Source organism: Nicotiana tomentosiformis, chromosome 11 (assembly GCF_000390325.3).
Source record: "Nicotiana tomentosiformis chromosome 11, ASM39032v3, whole genome shotgun sequence".
Classification (NCBI taxonomy): Eukaryota; Viridiplantae; Streptophyta; class Magnoliopsida; order Solanales; family Solanaceae; genus Nicotiana; species Nicotiana tomentosiformis.
The window spans coordinates 91,719,369-91,725,228 of NC_090822.1; the positions used below are offsets into that span (position 1 = coordinate 91,719,369).

The 5,860-nt window shown below is 38.9% G+C and overlaps 1 long non-coding RNA gene across 1 annotated transcript; it reads left to right on the top strand.

Moving 5' to 3' along the window:
• Positions 1-3,231: 3,231 nt before the first annotated feature.
• On the top strand, positions 3,232-3,887 carry LOC138900716 (uncharacterized). The gene is made up of 2 exons (XR_011411915.1): positions 3,232-3,553; positions 3,695-3,887. It is a non-coding gene; the product is annotated as an uncharacterized lncRNA (long non-coding RNA).
• Positions 3,888-5,860: the final 1,973 nt, after the last annotated feature.

Consider the following 5,860-nt stretch of genomic DNA (forward strand, 5'->3'; position numbering starts at 1 on the left):
TTGTGGCTAGATTTGAGGCATTTGGAGGCCAATTCATGAGGCAAGGGCAGAGCGGAGTAAGAAATTTTGCGGTTTTGAGGTAAGTAACACTTCTAAACTTGGTTCTGAGAGTATGAATCCCTGAATATTGTGTTATATCAATTGTTGGAGGTGACGCACATGCTAGATGACGAGCGTGTAGGCGTGCACTATAGAAATTCTGACTTAAATAAATGATGTGGAGTTGTAAAATTTATGAATCGTGTTATTATCTGAACATGTTATACGTGTTAGAGAAATTGAGTTGAGGCTCTTATTAAAGATCATGTTTAGGCTATGTCCCAATATTTTAGGAGTCATGGGGTCGTGTTGTTGTTGTATTAATTGTTTTAAAAATGTATATTTCACACCGAGTCATATTCATCCATTGTGAGGATATTTATGGAATCGAGTTGCGCGCAGCAGCAGGCCATATTGGCTTTATATATATTATTATTATAGGATCGGGTTACACGCTGCAGCATGCCTTATAGGCTTTATTATTATGGGATCGAGTTGCACGCCGCAACAGGATTTATAAGCTTTATTATTCTAGATCGAGGTAGCCAGCCTGCAATAGGCCTTATAGGCTTTATTATTATATGGATCGGGGCGGCCGCCCGCCTGCAGTAAGCCTTATAGGATTTATTATTATGCGATCGAACTGCACGTCGCAGTAGGCCATATCAGCTTTATATACCGCTTGGGCTGAAGGAGCCCCTCCGGAGTCTGTAGACACCCCCAGTGAGCGTAGATGATTATATATATTCGGGATAGACTTCTCAGGGCGTGGACTTGCCTTACTTATTTATATGTTATCATGAAGTTTCCCTGGACATGGATCTTATCCGTATTATTTACATTGGGGATAAATTACCCTAGGGCTGGATTGGCCTTATACGGTACTGAGTGACTAACTATCAGTCGATGTGTATATATATATATGGGATGGAATATCCTTGGGATGGATTGGCCATAAACAATAGTGAGTGACCGAATAATTTGTGACCAGTATTTACACGAGGCCTTTCTACTGAGATGTCATATTCCTCATATCATGCATAATTATCCATTTCACTTGTACTGAGTTTAACTGTTGAACTTGAAAGCATGCCTATATTTTTGTACCATTATTTATATTAGACTGTACATGCGGAGCTCGTCACTACTTTCAGCCCAGAGGTTAGTCTTATTACTTATTAAGTTGGTTGTACTCATACTACACTCTGCACCTCGTGTACAGATCCAGGTGCTTCCGGATACGACGACTGCTAGATTTTGGAGTTACTTCTATTGGAGACTATCAAGGTAGCTGCTTGACGTCCACAGACTTGATTCACTTCCTGTTTAGTTATTGTAATATTCTATATTTCAGACAGCGATTTTTATCAGTCAGACTTTGTATTCATTTAGATGCTCATGTACTTAGTGACATCGGTTTTTGGGAATGTTTATATTTGTATTTATGAGATTTCTTCCTCTGAATTTAATTATTATATTTTGAAACTTAAAGGATATGGTGGTTTATTGAGATTGTAGGTTTGCCTAGTATTGAGATAGGCGCCATCACGATAGGTGAGATTTTGGGTCCTGACAAGTTGGTATCAGAGTTCTAGGCTACATAGGTCTCACGAGTCATAAGCATGTTTAGTAGAGTCTTACAGATCGGTTGTTAAACCCTTAGGAAAATTTCACCTTCTTGTATTCTATAGTGAGAAATTGATTCAACATGAAACATAACTCTTTGAATTCCTTCCACGCATTTGTGTGCGCATGTAAGCGCTCGGTATTAGTTGTGCATTGCTGGCTTGTAATTCTAGGGATGAGGTTCGAGATGTGTATTCTGTGTTTTAGTGATGGGCCAGTCTGGAGGACTTGAGGATAGGTTTAGACCGTAGCTAAGGGTCGGTAGCTTCAGTTGTAACTTGTACATTTGGATTCATACGTCCGGTAACGTTCCTACGAGTGGAATTTGTGGCTCGATGAGTAGTAGAATGGCTCTGTGACGAGTATGTTGTAACTGCGGGATGTGTTAAGACAATTTAAATGTGACGAGAAGTGTTTCCGTGAAATGTAAATGAGGGACCATTAGGTGCTTGATTTTCGTTTTGATGTGTCGTACAGTCTCGAGTATACACGTTTTGAAGGATCTTTCACGTTGTTAAATTTTGGGACAAATTAAATTCTCATGTCCGGTTAATGAGTTGGACTCAGATAGACTAAGTGATTGCATAGTAAGAACAATACCATTCTCCTGAGTACCACTCATACCTATTTGATCTTCCTGCAAAGATTGAGAAGCATGCCTGAAAGATGGCACAGGAAGAAATGACCCAAAGAATGAAAAGCTTAGAACAATAATTGAAAAACATATAAAGGTTGGCAGGTCAGAAGAGTATTGCTTTCAAGGATTTATGTATGTTCCCCGATGTTTGTTTGCCACTTGGTTTCAAGACTCCCAAATTTGAAAAGTATGATGGACATGGAGACCCCATATCCCACCTGAAAAGGTAATGCAATCAACTAAGAGGTGCGGGAGGAAAGGAAGAATTACTGATGGCTTATTTTAGGGAAAGTCTTACGGGAGTAGCCTCCGAATGGTCTATGAATCAAGACACATCTTGTTGGTATGTATGGGATGACATGTCCTAGGCCATTTTCAAATAGTTCCAATACAACATCGACATCTCCCCAGACCGCAGTTCCCTTCCCAGCCTGAAGAAGAAACCAACTGAAAGTTTCAAGGAATATGCCATTAAATGGAGAGAGCAAGGAGCTAGAGCTAAGCCACCCATGGATGACCACGAGCTAATCATTGTCTTCCTTCAGGCTCAAGAGCCAGATTATTTTCAAAACATGACATCCGCAGTTGGCAAATCCTTCTCGAAAGCAATCAAAATCGGGGAAATGGTTGAGAATGGCCTTAAGACATGCAGAATTATAAGTCAAGCAGTTCTCAAAGATGCAACTCAGGTTGTCCAGATTGAATCTGTTAATTTTAGTGACATGAATGAGAAGGATGAAGAAACCATGATGTCATCGAGGTAGAGAAGAGGTCCTAGGAGAACATCTCGAAGGTATGACCACCCTTTTATGGTTTCCGATGATTCCTCTGAGCACTACTATCCACCTCAGAACCCACAATACTCTGTTACTCTACCCCAGTATGTCATCCAGCTGCCAAGACACCCCATAAGGCGAGCACCAGCACCGCAAAATCTCCACCCACGTCCACAAAATTTTCAAGTGCCCTAGAACTCACATCCAATCCAGGGTTATAAAGGGGAACAAAAGTTGAAAGATAATTTTACACCAATAGGAGAGTCCTATGCAAGCCTGTTTGAGAAATTAAAGCATTATGACATAATTGTACCTATTCCTCCAAATCATGTGGACCCACGTGCAAGAAGCTTTGACCCTTCTAAAAGGTGTGAATACCATTCCAATGCTCAGGGGCACAATGTTGAAAGCTGTCGGGATTTGAAAAGAGAAATAGAAAAGATGATCCAGGAAAACCTGATTGTGATCCAAGATAGTGACATTTAGAATATCATGCAGAAATCTTTACCTGCATATGATGATGCACACTTTGTGGGTATGATGCGTGGTGACAAGGAATATGAGAATCCTCTCGGGAACTTGGTGACTGAAGTTAATGATATTGAAATTAGAGAAGGCCCTGGTGATTCTGATGAACAATTTTGTGGCTAAATGTCAAGCTTAGCAATTGAAAAGGCATTCCCTCATCACTAGGAAGGAATCTTGGTAGATTGTTTTGATGTTTTTTCTATTATCTGGGTTATTTCAGGGTTGTGATCCAGATTTTATTTGTTTTATTGAGTCAAACCCTTCTATCCCTCTATTTTATTTGTGTGAGTCTTGTCTGTCTGTTCTGTTGCTATTATCCAGGTTATTTTAGGATCATAACTCGTATTTTAGGTTGTTTGTCTTCTTGTTAAACCTTTCCATCCTTTACTCAATGAAATACAGTTTGTCCCTTTGTGTCATTCTGTGCTTAATCCTTTTTCTGCTAGTTCTAGTGACATGACATGCATGTGGAGTTTTTGTCCATATCTTAGAAAACTGATTTAGTCTTGAATTGGATAACTGAGAACAAGACACTTTTGAGGATGAATAAAGAATTGAAAACACTTTGGAATTAAGCTTGAGCAAAATTCACGTGGAATTAGAATAGTCATACCAGTGGGGTTAATGATCTTTACCTTCAAATCATTGTGAAGAGCGGGTTTGAGAAAAAATTAATTGAAGTTTGGTGAAAATTTTGATATTAATGGATGCAAAGTGTCTGTTGACCACGACACACCAAGAAGGCAGGCATGTTCATCAATGTTGTGATCACGAAAGGATACTATGTTTGACGTTCTCGAGGCTGGGAGTCCCTTTTTATGCTACCCAGACACTTCATATCCTTTTTGAGCCTGTGTTATTTTCTTTGACCACCATCTTTTGGAATCAAGTTTAGAGTCAAAAGTAAAAAAAATAAAATGAAAAAATAAATAAAAAGAAAAGTCCATGCCCCAAGAGTACAAACTGGGCAACTCTTAGAAAGTTCAAGTGAAAAAAGTAAAAAAAAAATAAGAAACAAAAAAAACAGTCAAAGGTCCATGCCCCCAGAAAATAAAAGATGGGGAAACTTGTTTTGAAAATAAAAAAAAGAAAAAAAAAAGAGAAAAAAGAAGAAGAAAAAAGATGAAAAAATAATAATAATTAGGTTAGATGTTTGAACTATGTTTGACATGATTCCTTTAAAAAGGATACGTAAGCAACCTTACACGGTTCGGTCCAACCAAATAAGAAATCAGAAGAAAATAAAAACATCAAAAATCCCAGTATCTGAAACTGGGGCAAAGATTTTATTTTACTTTTGAAAGAGTCAATTCCAAGAGATGTAAATCTACAACCCCCTCATTTTGAGTCTACTTTGAGCCTCATGTCGTCCCTCATTTCCAACCTTATCCAAAACCCTTCCAAATAAAGACCTCCTGATCATCCTTCAAGAATGCCAAGAGAAGCATCCAATGAGCAACGATTGTCACGCGACATAGAACATTGTCAAGTTGCGCACCCAAGAAAGAAAAAGAAAAGAAAAAAAAATGAGAGATTCCTACTAGTGAAAAACCTCACGGGCACTGTAAGATGACGGTAAGTATAGATGAAGAAATGAGAGACTTGTTGGTGAAAATCCCTCAAGGCACCACTAGTTGAAAGTGAGTCGTGAGGCTGATGCAAAGAATTGGCACAAACAAGCCCGACTTCAAAGGTCATAGGAATGGTAAAAGAACAGATTAGATCAGTTTGATAGATCAGGTTGTTGAGTCCAAAATGCATGTCATGATCATTAAGGCTAGTTATTGGGGAAAAAACTCTTCCTTCTATCCTTCCTGACATGGGCATTTTTTTGTTAATATTGTTTCTTTGCATCATTGTGTCCTTCACTCTAAGTTCGTCCTTGTCAAAACAAGCAAGAAAAGATTTCAAAATCTGCTACCACCTTTTTCAGTTGCACAAAGTAAATTTGGCCAGCACACTCAGTTGTTACTGTCAACATGCCTTGATGATTCATGCAAAGCCCCCCTCCCCCCATAAAAAAAAGACTCTTGTCAGCCTACTTGGCGCAAGCAAAGATAACTTGTGATTCTCTCTCACAGACAAATTGCTCAAAACAGGAAGTCATTCAAGATATCAGAAAAGGTCACCTAAGCAAAGATCTCTGATTGGGATAAGGCTGATTGATCCACAAAACACAGATGGCACTGGGAGCGAAACAATCAGGGTTGATATAGAAAGTAAAGGTCTAAGCAACAAAAAAGTCTCCCAGTAT